Raw genomic sequence first — 13,931 nt, forward strand, 5'->3', positions numbered from 1 at the left:
ACCGCCGTTCACAGGACAAATCCCTCCTCTCTGTACCCTTCTCCAACACCGCCAACTCCAGGCTCCGCTCATTCTGCCTCGCCTCACCCTATGCTTGGAACAACCTTCCTGAGCCCTTACGCCAAGCCCCCTCCCTGCCCATCTTCAAGTCTTTGCTTAAAACCCACATCTTCAATGCTGCATTCGGCACCTAACTCTTACCGTTCACTATATCCAGACTGCCCCAATTTGACCGCCCCTATCGGACTGTCCATTCACTTGTCTCTTAGATTGTAAGCTCCTTGAGCAGGGACCATCCCTCTATGTTAAATTGTACAGCGCTGCGTAACCCTAGTAGCGCTTTAGAAATGTTAAGTAGTAGTAGTAGTAATAAAGCAGCTGGAAAGGTTTCATGAGAGCTGTATTATTCATTTTGCATACTACTGAGCTGCTGTGCATAGCTGCACACTTGGCATTTCATTATTTGTTAATGTTCATTGAGTGAAATACAGGGCCGCTGAGGGGGGGGGGCAGGGGGGACAAAATTCCCCGGGCCCAGGCCTCCAAGGGGGGCCCTGCACTGCAGTCCCCTCCACCTGCCTCCCTCCCTTCGTCCACCACCGGGTCGGGCCCCCCTGAATTCAAATCATTGCCCCTCACCTTCCCCTCCCTGTGTCCTACCCTCATCTGATGTAACTTGCAGGACACAGGGAGGGAAGGCCCGAAGAGAGGCAATCTGCAGACTGCCGCTGTTGTTCTTCTTTCACAGGGAGCGAGGTTCAGGTGAGGCACTATGATTTGAATTCAGGGGGGGGGGCCTGGCCTGGTGGTGGATGGAGGGGGGCGACGATGACAACGATGACATTGGGGGTGGGGCCCCGGGGGCGGCCTTGCCCTGGGCCCGGCCTAGTCTCTCGGTGGCCCTGGTAAAATAGCTTGCACAGGACTGGCTTTAACATTAGGCAAACTATGTAGTTGTTAGCAGATTCTAGGGGCGACAAAGAGCAGATGCTGCCAAGTCAAAACAATAGGTCCCAGCAACTAGAGAAAGAACCATCAGTGTACATTTACCCACAGGCCAGGGAGGGTGAGCAATGCTGAAGGTTTACCTAGGAAGTCTAATACCTTTGCACTGGCCCTTATTTAGTATCAAAGGCAAATAATACATGTTACTACCAATTAATGTGCATTATTTGACAAATAGTATGTTACTTAATGAACATAACTTATTAATTCTGGACCTAAATGTGTTCAGTCTGGATTTTCATAAAGTCTTTAAGATGGGAAAAGAAATACCCAATGGGATTTGCCTGAGTAACAACAAAATTATCCAGGTTTACCTTGGAAAAGTGCCATTGGGAGTGGACCAAGACAAGCTTTAAATCTCTGTGAACAGGAAAGAGCAGTCAGAGAACAACTAAAGAGACAACCTGCTGCTTTGCTGAGTGAAGGCAAGGTACTGTAAATCATTCCAAAATGTAAAATTCTGTCTTCAAAAGTATTTATTGGTCTTAGGGTGTGCAGTTAATTGCAAGACATGAGAAAGATTATAAAATATAAAGAACCATACATGGACGAAGATGAAATAAGAGTGGGGAACCCCCCCTGGATGAGTGTGATTTAAGGCTTTTTAGCAATGTAGACTTACTGAGGCAGGTTCCAGTTCAGCTAGAAATGCAAAAGAGGGACAAGGCTGCTGGGCAAATGAAAACAAATACAAAACAAAAGAAGAGCAATACGTACTAAATTTCAAGTAAAAGTAAGAACTTTATTGAACACATGGAAAACACAAAAATACTTCTTTCTTAATCTAAGGTGATTGACAGAGAAAAATCTGAAGCTATGCACGTTACCAGTCAAGCAGGTGAAAGTATAGTGCGTAGCCATTAAGTTGCAGAATGCTTAAAACACAAAGATGGATGTCAAAACTGCATAAAGCGTATTGGCAAGGGAAACTTATCCTTCTGTTCCAAGTGTATTATAATGTTTGACCTAAAATGTTTAAGAGAACAATGAACAAGAAGAGAAATTGCACTGCAGGAATCAAGAAAAGGTGTGAGGCAAACTCAAGTGCTATATGTACTGCAGTGCAACTGGTTTCTGAACACGTCTACATGTCCATAGTACTTGATCATGGAGGGTGGCCAATCTGACACCAATTTTTTAAAAGGGTTCTAAGGGGTGATCTGGAAAATTACAGACTGGTAAGCCTGAACTCAGTGCTTGGTAAAATAGTGGAAACTATTATAAAGAATAAAATTACAGAGCAGATAGACAAACATGATTTAATGGTACAGAGTCATCATGGATTCAGCCATGGGAAGTCTTGCCTCACCAATCTGCTTCATTTCTTTGAAGGCATGAATAAACATGTTGATAAAGGTGAGCCAGTTGATGTAGTGTGTCTAGATTTTTAGAAAGCTTTTGACAAAGTACCTCATGAGAGTCTCCTGAGAAAATTAAGGAGTTGTGGGATAGAATGCAATATCCTTTTGTGGATTAAGAATTGGTTATTGGACAGAAAACAGAGGGTACGGTTAAATGGCCATTTTTCTCAGTGGAGGAGGGTGAATACTGGAGTGCTGCAGGGATCAGTACTGGGACCAGTACTACTTAACGTATTTATAAATGAAATGGAAATTGTAACGACAATTAAGGTGATTAAATTTGCAGATTGCAAGAAGCTATTCAAGGTTGTCAAAATGCATGTGTATTGTGAAAAATTGCAGGAAAACATTAGGAAATTGGGAGACTGGGCACCCAAATAGCAGATGAAATTTAATGTAGACAAATGCAAAGTGATGCACATTGGGAAGAATAATCTGAATCATAGTTACCTGATGCTATGGTCCATTTTAGGAGTTAGCAATCAAGAAAAAGACCTAGGTGTCATTGTAGACAATACACTGAAATCTTCTGCCCAGTGTTTGGTGGCGGCCAAAAAAGCACACAGGATGCTAGAGATTATTAGGAGAGGGATGCAAAATAAGACCAAAAATATTATAATGCCTCTGAGTAACTCCATGGTGTGACCTCACCTTGAGTACTTCATTCAATTCTGGTCACTGTATCTCAAAAAAATATAGTGGAATTAGAAAAGGTTCAAAGAAGAACAATCAAAATGATAGAGGAGATGGAATTACTTCCATACGAGGAAAGGCTAAAGAGGTTAGGGCTCATTAGCTTGGAAAAGAGACTGCTGATGGGGGATATGATGGAGATCCTGAGTGGTGTGGAAAGGGTGGGGGTGAATTGATTTTTCACTCATTCAAAAAGTACAAAGACCAGGGGACACTCAATGAAATTGCATGGAAATACTTTAAAAAAAAATAGGAGAAAATATTTTTTCACTCAATGAATAGTTAATCTCTGGAACTCATTGTCGGAGGATATGGTAATGGTGGTTAGCGTATCTGGGTTTAAAAAAGGTTTGGACAAGTGAAATGTCCATAGTCTATTATTGAGATGGACATGGGGGAAACCACTGCTTCCTCTGAGATTAGTGGCATGGAATCGTGCTACCAGTTGGATGGTCCTTTTACAAAGCCAAAATAAAAAGTGGCCACGGGAGTGCGGGCATGTCTTTTGCGCGCACGCTGGGCCACTTTTTACCACGGCTGGGAAAAATGCCATTTTTTGGGTAGGGAAATGGGCGTGCGCAAAAATTAAAACCAGCATGCGCCTACATAAGTACATAAGTATTGCCATACTGGGAAAGATCAAAGGTCCATCAAGCCCAGTATCCTTTTTCCAACTGTGGCCAATCCAGGTCACAAATACCTGGCAAGATCCCAAAAAAGTACAAAACATTTTATGCTGCTTATCCCAGAAACAGTGGATTTTCCCTCCAAGTCCAATTTAATAATGGTCTATGGACTTTTCCTTTAGGAAGCCGTCCAAACCTTTTTAAAGCTCTGCTAAGCTAACCACCTTTATCACATTTTCTGGTAAATTCCAGAGTTGAATTACACGTTGAGTGAAGAAAGAGTTCTCCAATTCATTTTAAATTTACTACTTTGTAGCTTCATCGCATGCCCCCTAGTCCTAGTATTTTTGGAAAGCGTAAACAGATGCTTCACGTGTACCCGTTCCACTCCACTCATTATTTTATAGACCTCTATCATATCTCCTCTCAGCCGTCTTTTCTCCAAGCTGAAGTGCCCCAGCCGCTTTAGCCTTTCCTCATAGGTGTAATGATTAGATCTGCCTCACCCATTTGGACAGTGGAAGCCATGGGCTCTCTGTACTATCATAGAAGGAACTGTAAATCCCCTCTAGATACTTAATTATCCCAATTCTGTATCTGCTCATGACAGGCTTACACCATCAGGCAGTAGCAACCTCCCCAATTAGAAAGGAGCCCAGTATTCAGTAGATAGAGTAATATAGTTTATTAGCATTGTCGTCTGACCCAAAGATGGTACAGGCAAGCAGGTATTCATGTGATGGTACAGCAGTACACGGCACATCTCTCTCTCTAGCCTTCTGAAGACTTCTCTTGTAGCCTTCCCTCTCTCTTCTCCTTCACTCACTGCTCTAATACCCCTCAGACTGCTGCTTATATATAATTTTGACTCCTAGTCTCTCTCACCAGGGCTCTTGGTTCTTATCAGTTGATCAGAATGACTTCACATGTTCCCAAATCTTCTTCTAACCCCCACTTTGGATGTTCTCACCCGGGGTGCAGCTGACCCAGTATTATCTCTACGTAACCATAGCAACTCTTGCTCATGAGGTCTTGCAGGTGCCAGTCCCAGAGCAAATGCTCCCCCTCCCTTGCCAGCTCAGCACTTGCTACAGTGAAATATAACTGTGTCAACGGTGATCTCTGAGTCTTACAAGCTAGCTCTCTTTTGTATCAGAGAAGATTTTGATTTTAAGAAGCCTAGCTCTTAGCCTGGGCCATTGGCCTGTATTTTACTGAGAGCAAGGGCTAGCAAGGCTAACATATTTCTTCATTCCCCTCTTGCCAGGCCCCCCGGGGGGGCTGGCACACATGACTACTAGTGTGGGTTTGGCCATCCTTTCCAGAGGGCTCTTAGAGTCCTGTGGGGGGGAATGTATAGGGATGAGGTGACAGGGGTGCTCTGGCACAATAAGGGACAAGGCCATAGCAAGAGTTAGTATGTGGATATATAATTATATGCTGGATGAAATGCAGCGTTGGGATTCCCCTTTTATCATAGCCAACCCAAGGGGCCTAACTATCCTAGATCTACCCCTCTAGGGCGGAGCTAGACTTGGAAACATGAGAAGTCAATTACGTCTAGGTACCATACAATGAAATCTATAAGGTTGAGTGTATATGATTGCAATTAGCTAATATATCATGATTACAAGGCTGATGTTGGAAGGCGGGGAAAGAACATTTTCAATCAAAGTTTGACTAATGATCAGCTTTGATTGTGTAAATATAGCTGAAACTGGTGTTAACAGGGAACAAATATTTCATTTTAGCATTTAAAAAGGATTAATATTGGCCAAATAATGAATAACTACTGCAATCTCATGTGCATTATAATTATGAGTGTTGCAAAGGCTAAGCTATGTGTGTCATAGGCCTACATTATATATGAAGGGCCTGCTGCTTAACCTGCAGTAGTTCTATAATTATGAGCAAGATAATAGTTTTGCAATTATGAGCAAGATAATGGAAAAACTCTGAGTGTAATAGATCTAGATCGTATATGAAGGCACTGTTGAGTTATAGTGTTTTTGGAAAATACATAGGAATATAATCTTCTTGTTCCTTTATACAGAATATGAAGCAAATATGTGTTAAAGAAATGAATTGATCTGCTTCACTTTCTCTTGATGATTAAGAAATCATCAACAGTAGAAAACAGTCTGCTTAGTTACTATTTGAGGTCCAGTGATGAAAGGTACAACAGTTTAAAAATGGAGAGAAAACAACCTAAACCTGTCTATACAAATTGGCACGATGTAACAAACTAGAAAGAAACATATGATAGTTCAATTAAACAGCATAAGCAGAATAAATATCTTCCTTAATAAAAGAGGTGTACTTGCGTTACAGGCATTAATAGGTAAAAATAAATAGCAGTGGTCCTACATTTATGGTGGAAATGTAATTTGTCTTGTACTGAGAGTAGTAACAAGGAGGCTTAAGACAAACCTCTGAACATAGGGAATAATGCACCAGATAACAGTATCAACACCTGATTTAGTAGCTAATTTTGTAGGCTAAGGCAAAAAGGTCTTGTAATGCCTTTATAATGGAACCTATCAGTGTCAGTATTACTGGGAATGTAAGTATAACAATGATTTCTGGCTTTAAATTAATCAAGTACCCCTCTTGACACTCCTATAGCATTTATAGAGAGGTACGGCACCTGTTAAACTGTATATGGAGTAAAGTTTATAAATTTCAACATATATATTTCCAGTTTTCCAGACAAAGAACCAAGGATGCCACCCACTTTGACCAATGTTGTAAGTGACATACCAAAAATATACAGGTTCTCTGTTAGAGGGTCTGATTATTGGATGTATACACTGTCCAATTTTAATTTGTCCACATCCCTGGAAAATTTTAAAGTTATCAAACATGGACCTACTAGATCCAGTAGCCCATGTATCAAATAAAGGGTAACACAAGATATCAAATTTAGTTAAAATGGTCCCAGTTAGGATCATCATCCATTCCAGGATCCCAATTTAGGGGGTGAGTGGGACCGGCACCATTCAGAGGCTTATTAAAGTGAGCACCAGCCATTCAATAGCCAGGCAGGTGTAATGCAAGGAGTATGATATGTAAAGTCAAAAGAAAAGTCAAAAGAAAAAGGAAATGAAAACGGTAACAGAATTCAAACATGCATGGGATAAGCATAAAGGAATCCTGTGCAGAAGGAATGGATCCTCAGGAGCTTAGTCAAGATCGGGAGGCAAGGCTGGTGGTTGGGAGGCCGGGATAGTGCTGGGCAGACTTATACGGTCTGTGCCAGAGCTGGTGGTGGGAAGCGGGACTGGTGGTTGGGAGGCAGGGATAGTGCTGGGCAGACTTATACGGTCTGTGCCAGAGCCAGTGGTGGGAGGCGGGGCTGGTGGTTGGGAGGCGGGGATAGTGCTGGGCAGACTTATATGGTCTGTGCCAGAGTCGGTGGTTGGGAGGCGGGGCTGGTGGTTGGGAGGCGGGGATAGTGCTGGGCAGACTTATACGGTCTGTGCCCTGAAGAACACAGGTACAAATCAAAGTAGGGTATACACAAAAATTAGCACATATGAGTTATCTTGTTGGGCAGACTGGATGGACCGTGCAGGTCGTTTTCTGCTGTCATCTACTATGTTAAACTATGTTAAAATAATAAAACAAAACAAAACAAATGATGATTCGTAAAATTAAATAGAATTTAAAAAAAATTAAAAAGGGCAAGTAATGATTAGATATAGGGTTTCAATTAAAACAGGGTAAGTCTACTGTTGGGGTACCTAGGGTGGATTCCTGTGATTATTACTATGTACACTGAAGAAACCTGAGTCTTTTCAAATGTATAGTAGATTAGTCACAAATAATATAGGTACAGCAAGTCCCAACACAGTTTTTTTAAAGTACAGAGTACAGTTTCCTCTTGTGGGTAGTTGGACTTGCATCACCCGGTTCCACTGGAAAGATGGCAAGTGCAGTAGCGGGCTTGCTTTGATGGGCAAAGTTCCGTTCAGGCGAGGTGATTTCTTCCTGTAAGGTAATGTCTGTAGTTGTCAGATGCTCAGTCATTGGAGTGAGAAATTTTGGAAAGTATTCTTTTAGTCCATCAACTTGAAGTGGGGGCGAAGGCTGCAGAACCAGTGGTAACTGCTGAGCTGGTGGGGATGGCTTGAAAGGGACTGAATCAGGAGCCTTGTAGAAGCGAATGTCTTTTAGGTGGACTCAGGAAGTGTGGTCTTGCAACTTGACCAGTTTGGAAGGGTCCTATGTAAATAGGGGTGTAGTACTTCTGGTGAACCAAATCTCCAACTTTGAGAGCTTTTGGATAACCGGTGGCAGTGAAATATAACTGTGTCAAAGGTGATCTCTGATTCTTACAAGCTAGCTCTCTTTTGTAACAGAGATGATTTTGATTTTAAGAAGCCTAGCTCTTAGCCTGGGCCATTGGCCTGTATTGGCAAGGGCTAGCAAGGCTAACATATTTCTTCATAGGGAAGTCGTCCCATCCCATTTATCATTTTCTTCACCCTTCTCTGCACCTTTTCTAATTCCACTCTATCTTTTATTTATGGCCTGAACCCTTACTGCCAGCCATTGACTTAGCAGTAAAGGCTCACATGCTACCCACACAGTAACCATGCGGTACGTGCCAATGTGGCCATGCTGCCGATTACTGCTGGGAAATCCTCCGTGGTAGAACATAGAAAAATATTTTCTACTGTGGGATTCAGTGCATGCCAAACTCAGAATTACCCCAGCGGTAATGCCAATTTGGTGCTCTCTACCCATGTGTTAGTCCTCCCACCTTGTAAAAGGGCTCCTGGGTTTCTGCCAGGTACTTGTGACCTGGATTGGCTATTGCTGGAAGCAGGATACTAGGCTAGATGGACCATTGGTCTGATCCAATATGGCTGTTCTTATGTTCTTATTAAACGTGCAGTAGTTATTGTTGATGCCTGACTTTGAGGGGCATAATCGAACGAAAACGTCTATCTCCATGGGCGTTTATCTCCGAGAATGGGTCCGTGAAGGGGCGGACCGAACCATATTTTCGCAAAAAATAGATGTCCATGTTTTATTCGACAATTTGTGAGCTGGGCGTTTTTGTTTTTCAGTGATAATGGAAAATGAAAGCGCCCAGCTCAAAAACGAATAAATCCAAGGCATTTGTTCAAGGGAGGGGCCAGGATTCGTAGTGCACTGGTCCCCCTCACATGCCAGGACACCAACCGGGCACCCTAGAGGGCACTTTAAAAAAAAAAAAGTTAAAGAGCTCCCAGGTGCATAGCACCCTTCCCTTATGTGTTGAGCCCCCCAAATCCCCCTCAAAACCCACTGCCCACAAGTCTACACCATTACTATAGCCCTAAGGGGTGAAGGGGGCACCTACATGTGGGTACAGTGGGTTTGGGGGGGGGTTGGATGACTAAGCATTAAACAGCACAATTGTAACAGGTAGGGGGGATGGGCCTGGGTCCACCTGCCTGAAGTCCACTGCACCCCCTAACAACTGCTCCAGGGACCTGCATACTGCTGCCAGGGAGGTGGGTATGACATTTGAGGGTGAAAATAAAAAGTTGTGAAACATCATTTTTTGTGGTGGGAGGGGGTTAGTGACCACTGGGGGAGTCAGGGGAGGTCATCCCCGATTCCCTCCGGTGGTAATCTGGTCATTTAGGGCACTTTTGGGGGCCTTATTCGTGAAAAAACAGGGTCCAGGAAAAGTGCCCTAAATTCTAGCTACAAACGCATACTTTTTTTCCATTATCGGCGAAAGGCGCCCATCTCTGTTCGGTGATAACCATGCCCCAGTCCTGCCTTCACCACGCCTCCGACACGCCACCGTCAACATTGTATGCTTCCGCGATGGAGTGCAGTTGAAAACATCCAAGTTTGGCTTTCGATTATACCGCGTTATTCGTTTTTGTGAGATAAACGTCCATCTCCCGATTTAGGTCGGAATTTGGGCGTTTTTCTCGTTCGATTATAAGCAAGTTTGTGTTCTAGTATTAATAATGAAAAGACTTTTTAACCTGCTCTAAGAGAGGAGTTTGCTGTCCTCCCTCACTTTTAATAGAGAGTGAACACAATAGATGTTCTTTTTTAGAATAATATCATGCAAAATATTGCTTAGATATTCATAGCATGTGATCAGTATACGGATTGCAAAGTTCTAATCATGAGTCTTGAACAAAAGAATGGAACCTGACTAAAAATATCTAAAATAGCCCCACTCGATTCGATCGTGATTTTAATAATTCCAAAATTATTCCATCAGCTGTTCAATACACTATGATATTGCTTGACAATGAAAATTTATATCAAGTAGATATTGGGGCTCATTTTCAAAAACATAAAAACATCCAAAAAATGACACAAAGCGGCAGATGGACTTTTTTTGCCAAAACATCCAAATTGCTATGTTCAAAATCCATTTTAAGTCAGTTTGTATGCAATACTTCCAAATCACAAAGCGGGGGGGGGGGGGGGGGGGGGGGGGGGGGGGGTGCATGATGAAAGCAGGATTCGAGTGTTCCCAAAACTTGGATATTTTTCTGCCATATGTTTCAATGATGACAAAGTCATAAAAAAGTTGCCCTAAATGACTACTGGAGGGATGAAGGCATGACCCTCTCCTACCCCCCAAAGATGTGAAAGAAACAGTACAAAGTAGCATCTATTACAGCTTCAGATGTTATGACCAATTTTATTAGAGTAGCAAGCAGGTCCCTGGAGTAGCCTAGTGGTTATTGCAATGCACTACAGAGAAGGGAATCCAGGTCCATATCCCACTCTAAATTGTGGTGGAGAGTGTGAGCCCTCCAAAGCCCACCAAAAACCTACTGTACCCAAATGTACGTGACATCTGCAGACATAGGGGCTATTGTAATGGTGTATAGTAGGATACAGTAGGTTTTTGGTGGTATTCGGAGGGCTCACCATAGAATAAAAGGGGCAATGGTGAAATGTGTACCTGGGACCTTGTATGTGAAGTTCATTGCAGTGCCCCCTAGGGTGCCCCACTGCTCTGCTAGGATGTCTGCGTGGCCAGCCTACTAAGAATTCTGCTCCCCCCACCCCCAAATTCATCCCAATGACTTATTTTGTGTGTGTGCATATATTGCCCTTGGATGTTTTTTGTTTTTCTAAAATGGTCCAGAAAGATAGACGTACTGAGCACAAAAACATCTAGCAAATGACCATTTTCGAAAGAAAAAGTTGGATGTTTTTCTGGTTTGAAAATGGCCATGTTCGCTACTGGATTTTTGGATGTTTTCAGCAAAAAGTTCAAAATCAGATTTAGACATCATACTGAAAATGCCCCTCCACGTTATATACATAATTATCCCTCATTTGAGATCACTTAGGCATGTGAGTTTTTGCTGAGTTTGTTCCTTTATAAAACAGATGAAAAAATAGGCACCTTTTGTATGTTTCACCAAGGTACTCTGTAGTAGAATGAACCTTATATCAATTAGCATAAAAGGTGATTTCTTTATGATACTCAGGGCCCTGTTTACTAAGCCACGTTGTAGGCATGCAAAAGTTTGCATGCCTATAACGTGGCTGAGTAATTAGGGTCCTCAGTAAGCTGTAGAGATCTCAAAACCTGAGAGAGATTGGAGTAACTCAAAAAAACATCCCAAATAGTAAATGCTCTCCTGTCTGCTGTGGAATAAATACATAAAAGAAAAAAAAAAACATAAAACCCCATTTATACAAAAAAAAAGAGAAGAAATAAAAAAGCCAGTCCACCAACCTGCAAAATCTGTTCCCTCCTAGTTGTTTAGCAACACTGGGAAAAATCTGAACCTAGACAGACAGCCATAAATATATCTTTATTCTTAATGTGGAGTAATAACTGGTTAAAAGATAGAAAACAGAGAGTAGGGTTTAATGGTCAGTATTCTCAATGGAGAAGGGTAGTCAGTGGGGTTCTCCAGGGATTTGTGCTGGGACCACTGCTTTTTGACATATTTATAAATGATCTAGAAATGGGAATAACAGTGGCTGTTGTCCGTTTATCTTTTCTGTTCTCTACTGTCTTGTTCTATTCCTCACTACACCTGTCTCTGATGTGGTGATCTTTCCCTTTCATCTTCTTCCTCTTTTTTTTCCTTTTTTGTCTATGTCCATTCAAATTCCATCCTCTTTCTCACCTTTCTCTTTGTTTTTTCTTTACACCTATCAACTTTCCATCTCCTTCTCTCACCCATTTTCCATCTCACTCCTTCTCCAGCTTCCTCTTTCCTTCTATCTTTCATCTACTCCCTGTTACCTCATTTCTACTCTTCCTATAGCCTCCCTCTCCTCCCTTCACTTTTGTAGCCCAGCATCTTCTCTTCCCTCACCCTTGTAACTTGACATCTTCATGTCCTTTCCCTTCTGTACTCCAGTATCTTCCAATCCAATCTCTCTTCTCTCCTGCTCCCCTGTGGTCCTGCATCTCTCTCTCTCTCCTTTTCTGCTCCCCTCCCCAATGACCCACATCTCTCCCTTTATTCCCTTCTTTCTGCCCAGGATTCAACATCTATTCCTCTTTCTTCCTTCCTGCCATCCTGCCCAGCAGCTCTCCCTCCTTCTTTCCACCGCTGGGTCAAATATCTCTCCCTCACTCTTTCCTCCCTGCCATCTGTTGTCCAGTATCTCTGCCTCCCTGCTCTCTACCCCTAGATCCAACATCTCTCCCTCTCTTTTCCCTCCCTCTATCCCATTGTCCATAATCTTTCTGTCATTCTTTTCTGTCCCCAGGCCTGTCATCTTTTCCTCCAGTCCCCTCCTCCAGTCTAGCATTTCCTCTTCTCTCTCAGCTCTCCTCCCCCATCTTTTCTTTACAAAGGTCACTGGCAGTGACAGCATCTGTGATATAATGTTTCCCTCTGGCACCTTCTGCACACGTGGAAACAGGAAGTTGCATCAGAGGGGGAAAGATGCAGCAGAGGAAAAGCTCTAGGGCCAGCAGTGACCCCAGTGAAGAAAAAATATGTTTTAAGATAGACTGGTCAATTGGAGGGGGATTGACAGAGATGCCACACTGCAGGGAAAGGGAAGAGATGCTTACCCTTGGTGCTGGGGCCCCCTGTATTGTGGGAACCATGGCAGCTGCCCTGTTTGTTCCCTCCCCCCAACACCAGCTCTGGCACTCTGCTTCCCTCCTCATATCCTGAAGAAAACAGAAGGCCTGTGCTAAAGGGAGAACTGACAGGGGGGGGGGGGATTTTCAATACAGAAGTTACAAAATTCTTAAATATATCAATCAGTGGTACTGTAGGCATACACAGAAAATTCAAAAGATGTAAATTCATTTTCCTCATACTATTTCCTTGGGCCTCTAATTTCCTGTGCAGAACACCAGAATCCTGTGCAACCACTTGCAACCTGCTGTATCGCCATCCTTGACTCATGCTGAACACCAACTTTTCTGAATACTAGTGTAACAGGTCAAATAAAAGCCTATATTTTAGGTGCAACCCTCCCTTTCATACTAGCCATAGAACTGATGTACACACCATCATCTAGATTACTAAAAAAAAAATGCATACAAATTAGAGTATACTATCATGTTTGAACATCACTGTGTGCCTTGCTCAGACTTCCCACCTTCAAACTACCCAGTATTGTATTTAGAGGCCCAGGTTAATGGCCAGCACATAGCCAGAATATTGGCATTTATGCACATATGTACATACAGTACATATATGCATATATGCAGTGTTCCCAAGTTACTTTGTAAAAATTATATGTTATATTTAATATTTACTTGTTTAATAAAAGGAACAAGTTAGGTTACTGTGAAAAGCAATACATTATAGGTATTAGTTACTTGTAACTTTGTAAAAGTAATATATTACAGTTACTAGTTGCTTGTTTAATAAAAGTAATGAGTTGTTACTTTGTAAAAATAATATATCACAGTTACTATAAGTTGTCACTCTGAAGAGTAATAAATTATAGGTACTAGTACTAGTTCCTTTATAAAAGTTATATATTACAGTTAAAAGTTACTTGTTTACTAAAAGTAGTAATTTAAGTTACTGTGACTATTGGGCTCATTTTCAAAAGAGAAAAATGTCCAAGAAGTGGCATAAATCTGCATTTGGACGTTTTTCTCACAAAAATGTTCAAATTGGTATTTCCAAAACCAATTTTTAGACGTTTTTCTATCAGGTCTGTCAGAAGTGCATTCAAATCACAAGGGGGCACGTGAGGGGCATGTTAAAGGTGGGACTTGGGGGAGTTCCTAACACTTTGATGTTTTTCAATCATAATGGAATAGAACAAAACT

The 13,931-nt window shown here is 42.2% G+C and overlaps 1 protein-coding gene across 1 annotated transcript in view; it reads left to right on the top strand.

Moving 5' to 3' along the window:
- Window positions 1-1,161: 1,161 nt before the first annotated feature.
- LOC115458843 (serpin B4-like) overlaps window positions 1,162-13,931 on the top strand; it is a 48,924-nt gene continuing 36,154 nt past the window's right edge. Inside the window, exon 1 of the mRNA XM_030188670.1 lies at window positions 1,162-1,430. The gene's annotated coding sequence lies outside the window, so the exon portion shown is untranslated. The remainder of the gene's footprint in view (window positions 1,431-13,931) is intronic.

Source organism: Microcaecilia unicolor, unplaced genomic scaffold (assembly GCF_901765095.1).
Source record: "Microcaecilia unicolor unplaced genomic scaffold, aMicUni1.1, whole genome shotgun sequence".
NCBI classification, from domain to species: domain Eukaryota; kingdom Metazoa; phylum Chordata; class Amphibia; order Gymnophiona; family Siphonopidae; genus Microcaecilia; species Microcaecilia unicolor.